Here is a 20,813-nt window from a genome sequence, read left to right as displayed (position 1 = left end):
AGATATTTGGCAATAACTTTTATTTATATTGATATGCAATATTTATTCAATATTGGTAATATATATAAGGGATGTACTTTTTCTTTTATTTATATAGAATATTTATCCAATATTGATCCAACATAGATAAAACATGTTTGGCAAAATTGAAAGTCCATATAAAGACACTTTGCCCGGCGCTTGGGTACCAAAATTCTTGGAAGATTGATGGTTAACTTTTGAATCGCCTAGAAATTGCAACCTAACTAACCGTTAGCCAATATTGGTAATATATAGGAGATGTGCTATCTTCCTATATTTTAATACCATGTTTATCCGATATTGATCCAATATTAATAAAAGATATTTGGCAATAACTTATTTATATTGATATGTAATATTTACCCAATATTGATAATATATATATATGGGATGTACTTTTTCCTTATTTATATAGAATATTTATCCAATATTGATCCAACATAGATAAAACATGTTTGGCAAAATTGAAAGCCCATATAAAGACACTTTGCCCGGCGCTTGGGTACCAAAATTCTTGGAAGATTGATGGTTAACTTTTGAATCGCCTAGAAATTGCAACCTAACTAACTGTTAGCCAATATTGGTAATATATAGGAGATGTGCTATCTTCCTACATTTTAATACCATGTTTATCCGATATTGATCCAATATTAATAAAAGATATTTGGCAATAACTTATTTATATTGATATGTAATATTTACCCAATATTGATAATATATATATATGGGATGTACTTTTTCCTTATTTATATAGAATATTTATCCAATATTGATCCAACATAAGATGTGTTTGGCAAAATTTAAAAACCATAAAGATACGTGGCCCGGTGCATGGGTCGATGGTTAACATTTAGTTCGCCCATAAATTGCGTTATGGTCGGAAATGTTACCGAGTTTTTCATCCTCTGAAAGTATTTGTTTCAATCGCCCATTAGTATAAATAAAGTGTGTAAATGTAGAAGCAAGCGAAGAAGTGGTAAGTAAATGTATATTTTAGTTGTTTAATTAATTGTTATGTACTGTGTGATATTCACATGCAGTAATTAATGTTAACTTGATATCGTAATAAGTCAGGGAAAAGATAGTGTTCGGTATATATATGTATTTGTAATGCGTATAGTTTTGTGTTAGAACTCACAATAATATTTCGTTCACATTAACAACGTTCTTCAGACACTTCTGAAGTCTATTTTGTTGACTTTAATTGCCTTTCAGGTACTTTTGCCGGACCCCTTGGGTCAAAATATCTGTGCTGGTTACTTTTTACTAGCATGATACAGCCTGCTCTCCATCTCACCCTTCAGAGCTTCAGAAGGTCTGTTTGTAAAGATAGTTTTTAAGTTATAGTTACACCGAATCTTAAATGGATATGTAACGTACAGAGTCGTCAGTACAGATCTTATCTAATCTTATGGTGAGTGCATTTAAATTGATATTTCTTAAATTAATGTGATTTTATAAAAACCTAATCGCATTGGACATATTTGGTTAAGTATGTTTTGCCGATGTTTGATTGTATAGCTTCGCCGTGGCGTCATCGCAGTTTATATTTTCGTCATTTTTAATTTTTGTTATTTTATGTAATCTTAGAAAAAATATTAAGCTCATTAAATTGTAGGCTTAGTTGTAGGTAGGTATATTTTAGGTGGCTCGTAATTTTATATGTGTAGGTGCTTACAATAATTATTATTGCTGTTTCCGAGGATAATGACAAATTTTTTTGCATTTCAGAAGCTGTCCGAAAGCGGTTTCAAAATGCTACCGACAATGATATTAACAAATCAATTTAGGCGTATTTAGCAGGTGCTGGGGGCAAGGAAGGAGGGCGGAAGAGTAGATGACATCATTTCATATAATATTTGTTCTTTTTTTTATTTAAAAAACATTTATTTAGAATGTATGTTTTTATTTTTCCGTAAATTTAATTTAATTTTCTATAACAATAAAAAAAATCATATACCGAACAATTTTTTATTTCAGAGTTCTATTCTATTATTATTTCTTAAAATGGGGCCAATATTCAATTTCAATATTGGGTTAATATTAAAAATCTACATTGGACCAATAAAAAAAAATCTGACGTTTCCATCATTGAACCAATATGTAAATATAATATTTTACCAATATTGTTGTGCTACTGGGGGAAGACCTAGCGGCCAAAGTAGAATATCTTGGACTACGCCAGAGTACCACTTGCAGAGTAGAATTTCAAAATTATAATCTTAGCACATTTTAGCGAAAAGCTGGTGCCGAATATCCTGTTCTAGCTAACACAACTTTAAAAATGCCAATGACAAGATGCGCTTTAAGCGAAATTAAAGCTAACATAAAAAAACTTGAAAATGAAAAATAATACCAACCATCACACTAACTACTTTTACTTAATTTGTTGTTTAGGTATATAAAATTGTAAGACTGATGTGCAATTTGTGATTATTGAAGATATTTGTATTTGCTTGTATTGTTTGTATTGATAACATTTTAAGGTCGGGTGAAAATCAGTTTTCCTAATAGATCACAGGGGTAACAATATTAAAAAGGTTAAGAACCACTGCTGTAAGGTTTCCTTGAAGTATCAAGTCGTATGCTAAACAACAGCGTTCCACTTATAATATTTCCTTAATTTCGGCCACCACCTACCCTTTCACTCAGTTACTAAAAAGAGACTGAAGGTGATCTTCCGTCTTACACTTAAACTTTGCATAACAAACTGACAACATTGTCTCGATCGACAGCAAGCAATCGAGAGTATTAAACTCAAAATAAAAAAACAAAAACAAAATTGTCAGTTGTCAATTAATAAAATTGAAAAAGAGCCATTTGCATTTTATTTTGCTTTCACAAATTTAACATTGAACTTATATAAGCTTATATAAGAAAACCCCATGTGTGTGTTCTTGCGCTGCCGTAAGTACATCGCGGTAGTACATTTCCAAAATCACTGAAGAACATAAAATTCGAATATATTATCGATGGGTATTATCTATCAGGTCAATTAACTGTATAGCGTCATATCAAGATAGTGTTAACCAATCCGCTCAAAATCCATAGTTTATGTAGAAAACAGTTCATCAGGTCGTCAGTTATCGTATAAGACTGGTTGGACACGCACCTCCACTATTTCCTATCCTGAGCTAATCTTCGCATTTCCCCAAAACTAGAACAACCCACATCCTTAACTATTTGCGAGCAGTTAATGTAGGTCTACCTGTACCCTTTTAACTCCTGTTTCTGCCTTTAATATATCTCTGACTAGACCTTCATGCCTGAGATGGTGTCCTAACTCCTCCTTGCAAATGCTAATACTACTATATAGTCTTCAAATCTAAGCATAAAAACCTTTTGCCTATAACTGCTTGTTGCTCTTTATACAAACTAAGTATCTCTCTGTAACTCTTCCCTACATTTTTAAATATATTTAACATCTTGTCTCATTTAACATTGTCAGAAGCTTCTAAATCTACAAATCCTATGTACACGCCCTTTCTTTTAAATTTGTATAATTTGACTGCCTATTAACTGCATTAATATTGTCGTAAAAAACATGTATGTTATTTGCAATGCATAAATTCTTAGATGATGAGTTTTTTGACCGGATTAAGTTAAAAACCCCAAAAATAAAAGAAAAACCGATGATATGCATTAGGTACTCCTGTATTTGCATAACTTTTCCCTGTAGTATCAAAGGAAAAAATAATACTTCCCGATGATATGTAATGTTGTGAGCTTCTGTCTATTTTAAATTAATGTTGGAATGTTCTAGGATATGCAAAATAACACTATGTATCTACCTAATACCACACGTAATCTCCGTAGGTATTGATGTAGTATGTTAGATTGAAAACATCGTATTGGAAGGACTTATCTTTCAGAGTAGGCGATGGGATGATAGCATTATCTATGCTTTATCGATTAGACCTAACGGTAAAATGGTTGCGATTCTTTACACGTGTTATAAATAAACCGAAAACAGATTATCTGCTTCTCAGATAAAAAAAATAGACATAAAGAGAATAAAGCAAATGGATCGAAAAGAAATTATGTAACTACGTAATCTATTCTTTTACTTTTGATTAAATAAGTGTTATTTAATGTTTCATATTTCGTAATTATCAAAAAAACTGATATTTATTGAATAGTGAAATATGTCCGAAAGTATCTTAGATTAGATTTCGTTTTTAATTACTCAATTTGATGCTTATGTAACTGATTAAAGAAGTATCTACTAGATAAGTTAGAACATTTTCTGTTTCGTTTTTTTTTTGTAAACTATAATTATATAATTGTAGTATATTAAGTTACTTTAAATTTTAGAAAATACTACAAATGGCGCAGTAAACGCCATCTATAGCACGATGCTACATTTTAGTATTACATATGCTCCAACAAGGTCCACTTGTGTGGAAACGAATCCCGGCGTAGCCAACCTTAACGTGATAGACAGGTTAGCTTAACCGAATAAAATAATTCAAAGTGGTCTGTATTTTGTCGAAACGGCCAGACGCGGATCGCGATTTCGATCGAATACAGACCACTTCGAATTATTTTACTTTAAATTGGTCATTTATAAGAAGTATTATACGTTTATTAATAATAGCTTAATAACTAGCCTGCGCCTGTAAAGTTTAGAATTTAAATTCGAAATAATAAGAAACAGGGAAGAATGGAAACAAATTTACTCTTACTTTTCTTGAAATTACTAATGTTGTAAACTGAAAAAGTGTTTTTGCTTAAGATGAGAGAAATACCAATTCCTTAAAAAATTCAATTCATTCTCTTTCAGTCCTTTAGGCCTTTTCTAAAGATTAATTAAGAAAGTTTCCCCGTTTGAGTAACTGCGTTATTAATTATTGTATATTCTTAAACTCCTTTCAACAGACGTAGAAACCTACTTGATGATTTGAATTTGAAATTTTCCATCCGAAAATCTGGGCCAAGGATAACGGAAGTGCGTTAATCAAACTGTCCAGAGGCAATCTAACACTTAATTTACTTGGAGTCACTAATCCTCGGGATGTTTGAAAGGATCTGAAGAGATTTAATGGCTAAAAGAGCAATAAGTTACGAGGTACTTAAAAGAACCTAAAAATTGAAATAGCAGTTTGGTTCCCAGTAATAACACAATAAATTAAATAGTTTACCTTATCATTAGAATTATAGTATAACAATAATTAATTACTCGTGATATGTTTGTGTCATCAATTTAAAAATTTTTATTCCTTCAACTACAACCGTTTTCTACCTTTAGCATCTTTAACTCTTAACAAGGAAACGAATACTAACAAATCACTGATAAAGAACAATACATATACAGGGTGGCGCATTTACCACCTTCTACCTGGAAAATTGTAAGAATTTTTAATCGAAGGTATCCTGAGGGGATGTTAGTAATAGCGTTAAATAAAATGGAAGCGGTATTGACAAAACAGTATTGTATGAAAATAAATAAAAGTATAACAAAAATATTGTTATGCAAAGAAAGAAAAAGTAGGAAAATAGCAAACATCAGGATAGGAGACGATAACTTAGAAGAAGTTGCTGTATTTTGGTACCTAGGATCGAGTCGCCTTAAATAAAAGGAAGTGACTACTATGCTCGTGGACGGTTAATTTAGAAATTCGAAAAAGATTGTTAAAAGTGTATGTATGAAGTGTGGCTCTGTACGGGTTCGGAACAAGGGCAGTGGGCGCGGCGAAAAAGAAAAGGTTAGAAACGTTCGAAATGTGGTGTTATAAGCGAATGATGAGGAAATCTTGGATAGAGAAGGTTAAAAATGAAGAAGGACAGAGAACAGAGGACTATATGGAAGACAATAAGAAGGCGAGAAATAGGTTAGTAGGACACCTACTAAGGCATGAAGGGCTAGTGGGAGACATATTAGACGCAGAAACAGAAGTTAAGGTTACTATTCGCAAATAGTTAAGGATGTAGGATGTTCTTGTTTTAGGGAAATTCGAAGATTGGCTCAGGATAGGAAACAGTTGAGGTGCGTGTCCAACCAGTTTTAGGACTGACGACGTTATAATGATGATGATCTGGATAAGAATCTTCACGTCTACATAAGAGTTTGATATCGAAATTCATGGGTCTTGATCGGTTGCTAACCCAAACAGGAGGAACATGTATGCATCAGATCTTGCAATTTTGGGATATGTTGCACTAGATCCAACATCATGCACCAGAGAATTGAAATCTACTTCAAGAAATGCACCTACAAGTTTCTAGAGGATTTTAGAAAATAATAGACTCCACCACTATGACATTCATCTCGTGCAAGAGCTTGATGAAGGTGATCCAGATCGCCGAATACAATTTCATGAGGAGTTGAGTGAAAGAATTGTGAACAATTTCAATTTCTCATATTCGATAGGCTTCTCTAAGTAATATCTACACGTTTATTCGTAATGGTTACGTCAATAAACATGATTGCAAATATGGAAGTGATTTAAATTCTAGTATTATTAGAGAACAACATTCTCTCAGCAGTCTCCAGAAAATTAATTCATGGGCTGGAATTTTGGGAAATAGATTGTCGGGTGGATTTTACTCAACTTGCTTGAAGATTGAATCTACCTTCGCATTGAGCAGATCCTTGAAAACGATGATCACATTACAGAGAATCATGCATTGTTTCAATAAGGTCGTATTCCGTCACACTAAGAACCTCCCGTACCTGACTTTTTGAATAAGCATTTTCCCAATCACAAAAATTGATGGTAGAAGGGGTCGCCAGGTTTAATATGATTACATCCTTCTTATGGGGCCATTGAAAGAGTGTTATCTATGCACAAAACAGAACCTATCGCATCAGATGATCTCTGAAGTACTACAGAATGTTCGAGAGAATGTTGAACAATGATTTTATTACGGTGTGGAAGCGAATGGCTTGTAATTGGAACTTTTAGTCAATTAAAAGTTGTTTGAGAACTTTTTCTTTTATTTAATTCCAGCTACGATTCCAATTGGGTTTTCACATTAATTGATTATAGAGCAGGACAAAAAAAATTTCTCCCTCACCGTGTCATGTATGATTCCTGGAGGAGTTTCCACCCTCTTTAGAAGAATAACCTTACATTCATAAATTTACAATCAAACGATATCCTGCTTGAAGTCAAAATCTACTCGCTTTAAAAATGTCCGAAATAAAGAAAAGATCGCGGTTGAAAATTTTTCATGTGCGTCATGCTATATAAAGGTATGACTTTCTGTTATCATTTTCTATTACGTTTTTGTTTTTCCCATTTTCAAAGAAAAGAGCAAAAATAATGTACCTGTATCAAAATAATCCTACGATTAGATTTGCTCGTCAATTTCTTTACTTCGTAAAAAAAAATATTTTATGAAATATTTCTACAACGTCGTACCTAAAGCTCGCATTACAGGAAATATTAGGTATTCTAGTTTGTAATAACGTTATCTAAAATGGTAAGCGTCAATTTGACTATAAAATTGTAATTGTAACGGTAAATTGCAAGAGAAATTTCAACAAGCATTCGGATAAATTCCTATGAATAGCATAGAAGATGTTAGAAGAATTTGGATCACCACATTCATTTTCCCTACAAATTGTTTCTGTCTCTTTATTTGCTGCTAGGTATTTATAATGAAAATGTCTACAATTATTGTAGATTGTAGATTGTTGGGCATGCGTGACCATCCAGTTTCCGGACTGACGTCACGTAATGTGTAATATTATTATTCATGGTTAGACAAACGCTGATTCCCTACAGAATTTATTACTGCCTTTTGTGCAGGTAGATCTTTCGAATAAGAATGAACTTTTACCCTCCTGAAGGTTCTCCTGATTAAGAAAACATCTTCTTGACATATCTCTGTATCGCAGAAAATGGCTGTCACTTCTGGAATTATAAGACTCGTAGTCTCGAGATCCTTTTACGAATATCCATACTTAAAATACCCGTTTTTTGCAGGTAAAAAACTTTTTGACAAAGCAATGGAAGCCCTCCATCTCACCGCTATTTCTTACGTTTCTTTTCAGTCAAACTTTGTTGAATGCCTTTTCATAAATCGAAAAAACGAAAGTGAGTTTTTTGAAATTATTGACAGATTCCTACTCACTATAAAAAAAGTTTTAATTTAGAAAAGCTGCTTAATACTTCAACAGAGGTAATATTCCAGTGACAGGACAGGAAGAAATTGAACAGTTTGAAAAATTCCTGATTTTCGGTTTGACAAAAATTAATTTTAATAAAGTTTATTTATGAAGTCATAAAAAAATGCTTCCCTTACCTTCTAATATCGAATTCTATTATGTAGACTGACCTGGAATCAATGAAAAAATTTTTGGAACGATTTTGGTCGTGAGTCCCAATTCTAGACAATTACCTTTATTACTTATAACTTGACATGTTAGCCTAATTTATGTCAAATGTTAAGTATCTACTTCGTTTCTTTAGCCAATTAAATTTGATACATAGTTTGTCGAAGCAACCGTTTCATTTCGTGATTGGTTTAGAAATACAAGGCTCACGATATTCCATGCATACAGCAATATAAAATGACCCAGTTCTCATCCTTATCGATGCAGGTATCCGTGGGGGTGCCCTTAACAATAAGGCTGTCAACATAAGCTCAATAAAAACTAAATTATGTATGCGAGTGGAACAGAACTTATTGTTACATCAATACGTTTTATAGTCTAAAATATGTAGAAGAGAAAGATGTTAAAATGGTATTCTATTCAAACTGCTTATAGCGACTATTACCTCTACAAATTAACTCTAAATAAATCGAATGATAACAGCCATTCCTATAATTTTGTGTACCATTCTAGCTGATCCAAAATTAGTTAGTCATCATCATGATAAAGTAGTCAGTCCTAAGAATGGTTGGACACGCACCTCCACTCTTTTCTATCCTGAGCTAATCTTCGCATTTCTCTAAAACTAGAACAAGCCATATCCTTGACTATTTGCTAACAGTAATCTAATCTAGATCTATCTCTACCCCTCCTAACTTCCGTTTCTGCCTTTAATGTGTCTCTGACTAGACCTTCATGCCTGAAAAGGTGTCCTACCAACCTATCTCGCCTACATCTTATTGACTTCCATAGAGTCCCCTGTTCTCCTATTCTTTCTAATGCCTCTTCATTTCTAAACTTCTCTATCCACGGTATCCTCATCATTCACCTGCACCACCACGTTTCGAACGCTTCTAACCTTTTCTTTTCCACCCCGCCCACCGTCCATGTTTCGCACCCGTACAGCGCCGCGCTCCAAACATACATCTTTAACAATCTTTTTAGAATTTCTAAATTAACCGTTCGCGAACACAGAATTGGCTTCTTTTCTTTTCTTCTCCTATCTTTATATTCGCTCTTTCCCTACTTTTTCTAATTACTAATATCCTTAAATAATATTATAAAACAGTTGTGTCTTCGTTAAAAACATAAGAAGTACCGAGTGGATTTCAATGAATATTTACCATTGTTTAATCCTCTTATACCAATTAATTTTAATTAAAATCACCATGCATGCTTATCTAAAGATAAGTGAATCTGAACAATCAAAGTTAATAGTAATTGGGATTAAATATTGTAGGATGGTTTAAACCTCTACCTACGCAATGATGAAGATAGATAGTTTATATCAGTTTGACCATACCTACCCACATAAATTCATTAATTTCGGTCACGTTTCGCTTCCAATGTGAACAAGTTTCATGTGTATTCATTTACTTTAAGTGTAAAGCGGGAAGCATCGTTTTTCATCTCAGTTCATTTCAAAAGAAAATTCTCATGTTTCTCACTTACGTGAGCACCTATATCATGGTTTCTTTGATTGTCGTGCTGCTTTTTATTCCGATAGCAAGGACGTAAATACACAGACATTCAAGTGAGTCCCGACAATGAAAAGTACAGCCCACACTGGCATAACTTCAACGGTACAGGGATCCAGCTTCTACTTATAAAACGTGCCATTCCTGCAGGGGTGTAACCTACTTGCACATCACATTTCTGGAGAAAGCAAACTCGACCACTCACTTTTTATATTTATAGTCCACAATAAAATGTTTATTACTCTGGTTAATGACTAAATGTATCATTTAGTCTAGTTTATTTTCTGGAAACTGAGGGAATGATTGGCTAGTAATTGAGAACAGACATCTGAGTTGGGCGAAAAAAACCTCTTCCTATTTTCAAAGAAAATCATTGTGATAAAATTTTTCGATCGGAATCGACTTTGAAGCATGTAATCGTAATCGTAGCGCTGAATTCCAATATTGTTCATGTCCTTCCGCTTTTCACTCATAAATTATACATCTCACACAGTGACATAATTATCGACAGGCCCACAAAACCAACGAAAACGTAAAATGATTTGAGCAGCTTGTCATTTTTTCAATCATTTTAAATTTTATTTAAATGATTAACTATATAATTTAAATATACTAACTTCGACTGAAAAGTTAACGAATTCAAATAGTACTACAGTTGAGATGTAGCCTTTACTATGAGAAAAATCAGACGGAGATGATGAGGTTGCGTTATGTCCAAAAATCGGAAATGAAAATGTTAGAAGCGTTCGAATTGTGATGTTACAGGCGAATGATGAGAATGCCGTGGATAGAGAAGGTTAGAAATGAGGAGGTATTAGAAGGAGTAGGAGAACAAAGGAGGCTATCGAAGTCAATCAGAGATAGCTGAGTTAGATTGGTAGAATTCGTTTACTTTCTGTAGCGATGTGACCTTCACTTTGACCGGCGCAAAGTAGAAAAGAACAGCACTAGGCCAGAAAAGGAAGGAGACGACTCTCGGTGAAACTTTTAATCGGTGAGGAGCGTATAATCCGTACAGTACTGCACGGAAACATTGACCATTTTATCCACTAAAATAGCATTGCTCAAATGTGCTGTTATTGGTACCAATTACTACTGAAAATATCAACGAGATGTTTTTTTATATTTGAAGACATATTAAAGGCTTTAACGCCTGTTTTCGACTCGCACTACTATTCATGATACTGTATGAAAAAGTATTTTTAATGAACAAGAGTCGAGAGTATAATGAGCTTTTTTCTTCCTACCTACTATTTTGCCAGGGCGCATCGAAGAAATTGGAAGGGGCGCACCGCTAGGGAAAGTAAACGAAGTATAGGACACCTCAAGCATGACGTTTTTTTTTTAGAAGACGGTTGATAAAATATAAGTCGTACATGTATTTGTCTCTCAAAAATTCCTAAACGGGAACGTGTAATGCCATCAACTTCTCAGAACGATATTAAGAGAGAGAGTAAGAATAATAAAAAAGAAGAATTTAGGAAGAGTGAAACCGTATGCAACAACTGTCGACAATGTGACTACCATCAGTTATTAAATTTCTTCAATATCAAATATCTATGTTAAACCAAGAGAAATATGCAGAACTTTTAAGATATATTGGCTCAGTATTTGATGAAAAGTTCTGAACAAAAAGTTATTGACGCAAAGAGTTCCAGGAAACAGTTTCACAAAGATATACGAAATCGTCGTAAATCGCTACATACTTTATTTTAGATTGTCTTTAAAACATTCTAGTTGGGGATCTTTAATATTAAACAAATTCCATTTTCCGAAGGAATTCAAAATAATAAATACTTAACGACTATTCATAAATTAAGTAACGCAAAATTCATCAACTTTTGACCCGCACTCCCCGCACGTAACGGGACCGAGGCGTGTGACCTAATCCAGAAAAGAAAATCTAAATTCGACATGTACTTTCCTCTCTAGTGGGTAAAGTTTTTATGACAGATTTAGTCGTTTATTGTTCCAGGAAAACAGTTTCACAAAGATATACGAAACCGTCGTAATTAAGTACATATTTTGAACTGTCCCTAAGACCTTCTAGTTGGGGATGTTGAATATTAAACAAATTCCATTTTCCGAAGGAATTCAAAAATATTTAAAAGACTGCTCATAAATTAAGTAAATTAAAATTCATCATCTTTTAACTAGCAACCTCTCCACGTAACGGGACCAAGACGCGTGGCCTGATCCAGAAACGAAAATCCAAATTCGACTTGTACCTTCTTCGCTAGTGGGTAACGTTTTTATAATAGATTTAGTCATTTACCGTTAGTTACACGATTTAAGTTTAATCTTTTTTTAAGTTAATAAGCATGAGAAAGAAGGTAGAAGTAGAAGCTCTATGGAAATAGTTCTCAGAGAAGACGGAGAAATAGGATAGTAAGATATCTCCTGAAACATGAAGGATTAGTGAGAAACATTGAAAGAGGAATAGAGGATAAGGTTAGTAGGTAGCTCTAGTTTTCCAGAAATGCGAAGATTGTCTACAGGGATATAATGGCGTGGATCTGCGTGTTAACCTTTCATCGTACTGCCTACCCTATCATGATAATAACCCATTAGTTTAGAAAGCGTCTACTTTCCCCTGTTCATAATAATTCACAATTTTTTCATCATGATTGACAATCTCAGCCATAACTGCTGTGAGAACCATACCATCTAATATGTAGAATAACTGTTGTATACAGTATTCCTTGAAGGATTTCCCTTTCTTTAAATTTTAAAAAATTCCAAGGCCTCCGAAAATTTAACTTAGTTTCCCGGAATAAAATGTTGCGCTGTACTGCCGCTAAAAAATGCTTTATGAGAAAACTTTCTAGCAATAATATCCGGTAAAAGAAAGCGAAAAAATTAATCCTCCTTCATGAATATTATAAAAAAAATATCTGAAAGTAAAGCATTGTTTTTGAATATGAGGCTTCTGATCATTTAATTTCAGTTGTAAAATAAGTACCTAATAAAATTACGAAAGCAATTTTCTTCAAAATAGGTATCTCTAGAAGCAATAATTGTTGTTATTATTATAATGATAATAGTAAGAAATTCAAAGACAAATATCTCTTTAAGTGGGTATTAAACTAAACTTTTCATATTTTCTTATTATTTTTCATATTTTTAAAAGAAAAAATACAACTCAAGTAACTTTATTGATTTTCTCAGATAACTTGATTATTTATGAAATTTTATCAATACAGATTACATAATTACAAAAGAAAGAACTAAAGTATATATATTTTAGGTACTGACTACAAAAAATTTAACAGCATTGAATTCCTGTAATAAAGGTAAAATATAGTTACTACTCTCAACTTAGATTAATCAAAATCATATTACTTTAAAAAAAGGAGGTTCTTAAAGTCTTTTGGAAGTTACCTACAACTTCTTTCTACTGTACATACAGTAAAATATTTTACTATTTGTTGTTTAAGTGCAGTGATAATCTTGGGTAATACAGTACAAATGAGTAAATTTCAATGTATTTACTGATGTCGAAAACCTCTTTTTAAACCCCCTGTTTGTATGTATGGAGCGCCATTTTCAATAAGTTCCACAGAATTTCATTTGATTTTCTTGTATAACAATGAAGTTCCGTTAGACCATTTGGGTGAATAGCTCAAACAAAGACTGAACCGAATTCAGAAAAGTTGAACTCATAGAAGTACCTACTGTTGCTTTATCTGGGTTAAATTAATAACACCAAATATTCTAGGCTTTAAAAATCAGGAACGATCAGTCTATAATTATTTTGCACGGATATGATTGTACAATAGGAAGGTTTTTAACAATTTTGTGGAGCTGAGATTTCTAATGATAGAATAGCCTAGAATTAGCTGATTACGAAAATGTCTAATAAAAGAATGAAACTAAGTATGTAAATGGTCTAACTTTCAATATCAAGAATGTTGTCTTTTAATCGGAACATTTAATAGAAAAACGTCAATTTATGGTGAAGATTGTCTTGCCTAACACCATGCAATCAATGATTCAGTGTCTTTATACTTGCAAGACGAAGACAAAGACCGAACGAATAAGACTAAAACCACAACCGAACGAACAATACCAAGACAAAAACTGAGATCGATTATTTAAGACCAAGATCAAATACGTAATACTAAAATAAAAATTATTACTGCGGATGGATTTAAGAGTCAAACTATATGAAGCAACATTAATACAACTCTTTTTGGAAGTATTTGAAATTTTCAGCTTGTTTTCCTAGATTTTAATACTAAATTTGAAAAGAAAACTTAACCACTGTTTGGAAAAAGTTATTTTCAAAAATGTCCTTGGACTAAGTATCCTTTGTTCCTATGTCTGGATAACACATGGTTGCAATTAGAAAGACAAACTAACTTTTTTTCAATATTTATTACTATTTTGCTCACAACTATAGACACTTTTATCTTTAGAAGTCATGAAAATTTCAGCATTTAAGACAATCGTTGTGTACCTAGGTAAATAGAAAACATTGTGCTTGGAAGAATTATATTAGGTATTGGAAAGAATAGGAGAACAGAGGACTCTATGGAAGTCAATAAAAAATAGGCGAGATAGGTTGGTAGGACACCCTCTTAGGCATGAAGGTCTAGACAGAGACATATTAGAGGCAGAAACAGGAGTTAGGAGGGGTAGAGGTAGATCTAGATTAGATTACTGTTCGCAAATAGTTAAGGATGTGGGCTGTTCTAGTTTTAGGGAAATGCGAAGTTTAGCTCAGGATAGGAAAGAGTGNAGATTCATGATTGAACAAAACTTTTGGCAGGTACTGTATGAAAAAGTATGTTTAAAGAACAAGAGTCGAGAGTATAATGAGCTTTTTTCTCCCTACCTACGATTTTGCCAGCGCGCATCCAAGACACTGGAAGGGGCACATCGCTACAGAGAGTAAATGAAGTATAGCTACTGCTATAAGAATAAGAAAGTAGAGTTGGGATCAATGCCTATCATGGTTTTCATAAGTGTAGGTATCGCACCTAAAATGGAAATACAAATAGGACATTAGCTTTATCTGTCTATTATTCATTGTACGCATATGAAGGTAGTGTGATAATTCAGTGAAGTTGAATTTAGGATACTTTCTAGCATTTTCAAAATGCATACATTTCCATAGGGATTTGCATGGTAGGTAGATTTATAACTAAGCAGACTAGGACTCGATTTGCGTCTGCACTTTGTCACTAATTTGACTATAGACGTAAATTTCATGCGTGCAGAATCATGGGCAAATATTAGTTAAGTTCATAAATTGATGGTTAAATGTTTGCTTAAACGATCTTCTGTAGTGTGTTTTCATGAGTCGAAACAAATGTTTTTGCATTAGACTTGCGATGATTTTGTTCACAACTTCAAATAATAATAAAAGCACGTGCATGTTCAGCCCTGTGTTTGATCGTTTTAATTCCGAATTAGACGTTTAGCACGCACTTTTATGTATGCAAACAAGTCACATTACGTTCCCAATAAAGATACGGAGCAATGGCGAATACAGTCGTAATCACCGATTTTAATGTGTTGACACAATATTTTATAGACAATTGAGCAATGTCATTTAGTCGTTTATTAATCAGGGCATCATCAATTTGTAGGTATCCATTTTGTTTGTAAATCTGGCTCCTATTCAACGTTTTTGATTGACTATTAACGTAAGCGTATGTGACGTAAATCATTCAATTTACATTTGGATCCGATTTGAATAATGCAAACCTAAAATTGACCAGAAAAGATAATCATTATGATTGTAGGTCAAAAGTTTCCTTTCCCATGATTCGTCATGGTTATAAATAAATTTACTGTTTAATTTAATCAAGGATTACATAGTTATTTTAAAAAATAAAAAAAGATAAAAGTTTTAACAATTATTATATCAAAAAAAATAACTTTTGCGCCTATTACTTTATTAATTTTAGTTTGAAATGGATTTTTAGTACTCAATTCTTAAGCCAAGGAGAATAAAAAATCTACAGTCTTATTATCTACCGTAGAAAACATATGTGATACAAGCTTTACACTTATTTATCATTAATGAACTTAGATACAGCAATTAATAGAACATGCTCTAACCGGTGACGAAAGGTTCATTCCCGGCTGATGTTTTATCTCTTTTTACTTCTTTACATGCCTTAATGGCTACATATTGTCACATGTATGTAGGCAACCCAACATACATATCGGCAAGAAGGCCAGGTTTCTAGACAGTATACACTGGATCTTTCTAGAACATGGCCATCCTCTATAAATAGTTGTTGCGAGATCGAGTGTTGTCAGTAGGTACAACAATGAGTTCGAGGCGAAGTAGATTAGAGCAAAGAAGTGTTCATATGGTGGTGAATTGATAACTAATTAATAATAGAAGAATAGAAGTGTTATTTAGACAACAAATAGTTAAATAAATAAAAGTAGTAATGGTTGATGAAGGTGGTTAAATATATAATACATATTCAAATTCTATAATTACTTCAATACAATATATGTTTCATTCCTCTCTTTTCATAATAAATATCGAAGAAGCGTACTAAATGTTTTAATGTTTACGTGTTAATATAATCATTATGGAGTTAACAATAGTTAAAAGCCTCTTTCGTTTAATTAATGAGGTTATTACAAGCTTTAACAGCTGCTATTCTTTGTTATACGGACTGTTACAGATAGTAATTGTTTTAAGTGAGACACATATGAACGTTTAAGAATATATGGAAACCCTGGTAACATAAAAACAAGTTTATGTTCCATAATACTGCTGCAGCCTTCATAAAAATTCAGTAGCTGGCAATACTTTTTAGATTTAACCACCATATTTCATCCATTATGTTATCATTTTATTGCTAAATTCTGCTGAAATGTACTGAAGTATTTTTATTGGATCTATCGGATTGTTTGAAACGTGACGCTTTTCCCTTTTGCTGTTTCCGTAACAGAATCAACAAACCTATTGTAAATGATTGGTTTCAATATATTTCGCATGTTTCCTTCTACTTTAAGGATAGATATACAGGAGCAAAGGATTAATATGTTTAGGTTTGCAGATGATATAGCAGTATTAGCATCTAGTAAAGATGACAAAACAGTATTGTATAAAAATAAATAAAATTAAAACAATACTGGTATGCAAGGAAAGAAAAATTAGGGAAAGGGTGAATATAAAAATTTTTGGTATCTAGGAAGTCAGTTAACTCAGGATGGAAGGAGTCGTAGAAGTATAAAATACAGAATAGCGCAGGGTCCAGTCGCTTTTGACAAAAAGAACTCATTTCTGTTTTCACAAACGGTTAATTTAAAATTTTGAGAAAGACTGTTAAAGGTATATGTCTAAAGCATGGTTCTATTTGGGTGCGAAACGCAGATGGTGAGTGCAGCGGATAAGAAAACTTTACAAGGGTTCGAAAAATGGTCTTACTGGCAAAAGATCCAGGATACCGTGGATATCGAAAGTTAGAAATGAGGAAGTATTAGAAAAAGTGCGAAAACCGAGGGCCCCATGGAAGACAGTAACACTTTTTACGGGTGCGAAGCATGGACGGTAGGCGCAGAGGAAGTAAAGGATATATAAGTGTTTGAAATGTGGTGTTATATGCGAATAATGAAGATACTGTGAATAGAGAAGGTTAGAAAGAATAGGAAAGCAGATGACTCTATGGAAGTCACCTTTGCAGGCATGAGGGGTTGGTTAGGGACACATTGGAAGCAGAAACAGGAGTTAAGAGGAGTAGAGATATACCCAGCTTAGATTACTGCATACAAATAGTTAAGGATGTGGGATCTGTAGTTTTAGGGAATTGTGAAGATTGGTTCAGGATGGGAAAGTGTGGAGATGCGTGTCCAACCAGCATTTTTTAAAATTTCTGTCAGTTCATCCAAAATAAACTTTAGGCAAGACTCAGAAGCTTATTTCTCTTTATATATTTTGATTTTGATGAAGCCAATGTTGGCGGCGAAACATGTTTCCAAATAAATAGTTTGTGAGAATCTGTTATGTGTCGTTTATTCGTACTTCAACATGGATTTTCATCATGTAAAAGTAGAAAGAAAGTTATCTGTAAATTCTGTTTCCATAAAACCTTGGAAAACGAAGTGGAAAGGTGGATGTGCAATAAGAAGACATGTAAGTAGCTTTTAAAAATTAATAAACATTATGAGATTTGAGTCTTTGAGGTCTGAGCACTTTGGTTTTCAATATTATATACATGTAGACCAGTGATTCCGAACCTAGGGGTAATTACCCCCGCGGGGGTAAATCAATTATTATGTGGGGGCAACAAAGAACCTAATAATTAAGACCTAAAATACGTAGCATGATAGTAAAAATATAAAATTATAGATACGTCGATGTTTAAACAACTGTATGCACAATTGGTAAATATTGAACCAAACAAGATCACATTTGAAAATTCTGTGATTCAGCATTTACTGCAGCAATATATTCACTGAAGCAATATTTTCCGGATATGGATAATCGTCAGTCCAGTTCTTGGATATTAAGACCATTCACTACGGATGATAACATTATTAAAAACGAAGACTTAGCGGCCAAAGTGGAATATCTTGGACTACGCCAGAATACTACTTGCAGAGTAGAATTTCAAAATTATGATCTTAGCACATTTTGGCGAAAAGGTGGTGCCGAATATGCTCTAGCTAACAGAGCTTTAAAAATGCCAATACCCTTTGCCACCACTTATAAATGTGAGAATGGTTTTTCAAATTTGGTTACACTGAAAACAAAGACCAGAATCATTCTAAATGTGGAACATGACTTATTAGGATGCGCTTTAAGCTAAATTAAAGCTAACATGAAAAAAATTGAAAAATGCAAAATAATACCAACCATCACACCAACCATCTTTACTTAATTTATTGTTTAGATATATAAAATTGTAAGACTGATGTGCAATTTGGGATTATTAAAGATATTTGTATTTGCTTGTATTGTTTGTATTGATAACATTTTAAGGCCGGGGTAAAATCAGTTTTCCTAATAGGTCACAGTGGTAACAATATTAAAAAGGTTAGGAACCATTCACATACACAGTAGTTTATGAATTCGTTAATATTTTACAAATAAAGTGTTTAATTATTGGTGGTTAAATTAGTTAATTGAAATTCATAGTCATCACAGAAATGAATGCTCAGAACCTAACATACATACCAAAATTCTAATATTGGGATCGAATTTACGTTTTTCGCGTCAGTGTACATTCCGTTTTCCACAAATCGTGTCAGGAGTATTTCACTAACTCCCGCAGGGATGGAATTTCAAAAAATTCTCTTTAGCGTCTACCTATATCATAAGCATCATGCGAAGAAAGTCACGGTTCATACCACTATTAATAATATTAAAACAGCGCCGCGCGGAAGAAGATGTTTGGATAAAAGCTAGTGTAACATAAGAAAGCGTAGAAAGAAACATAAACTGGAAAACTGATATTTCCTTAGAAAATTTCCGTAAAATATTCGTAGTTCGATAAATAAAAACAAATTTTCAAATGTTTCTGATAATTCAATATTTCACGTGTACATCTACACCTTATTGTGAATAATTGATGAGCGGTAGAATTTTAGCATTTAGTGAAATTTCTAAAGTTTTCTCTACTCTTTTCTGCAGTTCAAGAGAATATATTGTTTAGGATAAAGGGACAGACACAATTCAGTAAATATTTCACCGAATTTTCCGAGAATTTCGAAAGAAAGAAATACTGGATGTAGATAAACTTTCCTTTTAAATCGGATAAGTATTAATTTTAGGCAAATCGAACAGAACTTCTTGAGAATTGCTGAAAAGTTCGGGAAATTATCAGAAAGTTCATCAGTACCACTTTCATGCAGCTCTAGTGTTCAAATCAAAAGTGGATTTCGGATTAAAGCATACCCGTGACGAGTTGAGAATCGAACACAGAGATGGGTTTTCTATTACATGAAATTATCTTAGTGTGGCATCATCCATTGAGAATTACGACGTGGTACAGGAAAATGTGTACAAATACAGCAGAACCTCTTTAAGTTGAAAACCTCCAAAACTCGAAAAAATTTTTTGTTCCCTTCCCTTCAAGCCCCTAAATCTCCATTACTCGAAATCTCAACCCTCTATTAGTCGAAATAATCAGTGAGTTCCTGCAAGCCATTTTGGTAGATATTTTCCCTTTATAACTCGAAAACTAAATTGGACTGACTAAATGTTTTATTTTATAACCTTTAGAACTCGATAATTTGAAACTTATTACGTATATAGTTTGAAGAAAACTAAGTTATCGACTTTAAGGATTTTTCGACAATGTAAGTACACCAAATCTTAATCAAAATCCTCCATAAGTCGAAAACTCTATAACTCGAATTTTTTTTTGACGTCTCCCTTGATGTTCGAGTTATAGAAATTCTACTGTACCTCCAATAAGTGTAAATTAAAACATTTGAGGAGTAAGTTTAAAGAAATTTGATAGTTCGGTTAGTTAAGACAGTTTTCAGAGAAGACGATGATAGTCTGATTGCTTCAGATAGACGTGGTTAAAAAAAACGTATCCAAGACGTTCACCAAATTATGAATTTGCCCTCTTGCTATATAAAGAAATGCATAATTTCTAGAGATACTCGGATATTCGGTTAAACCACTACGGTTAATGGTTTATGTTTTCGTTGTGGTGGAATTTTCATTAGATACCATCTTCATCAGCGTCCCAAACCACATCCCATTAAAAAGAATCAACCAATGAAATTTTAATTCTTTTCAATGAGAGGGTTGATTTGAAACCGACAGAAGTTGTAACAGTAACGGTCATACTGATGTATCCTCATTCACGAGAAAAAGTAAACACAATAACTATATCGGGATAAGAAATAATTGAGTGTAATAATCATGAATAATACAAATTAGGACAAGCGATTTATCCCAATACAATTTTAATTACCAATTTTCTTTATGTCGTCCTTTTTACTTATTATAATAAATTATTATTGCTGATGTGTTTTTTTTTTTTTTTATTTGGTAGAATTATTCG

General features: G+C 33.0%; 1 protein-coding gene across 3 annotated transcripts in view; it reads right to left on the bottom strand.

Annotated features, from left to right (window-relative positions):
- LOC108735093 (synaptotagmin-5) overlaps positions 1 to 20,813 on the bottom strand; it is a 94,444-nt gene that overhangs the window by 48,395 nt on the left and 25,236 nt on the right. The gene's annotated exons all lie outside the window — the stretch shown is intronic.

This window comes from Agrilus planipennis, unplaced genomic scaffold, assembly GCF_000699045.2.
Source record: "Agrilus planipennis isolate EAB-ADULT unplaced genomic scaffold, Apla_2.0 scaffold20, whole genome shotgun sequence".
NCBI classification, from domain to species: Eukaryota; Metazoa; Arthropoda; class Insecta; order Coleoptera; family Buprestidae; genus Agrilus; species Agrilus planipennis.
Note: the sequence above shows the minus strand (reverse complement) of the source record. Positions and strands in the feature narration are given on the sequence as shown.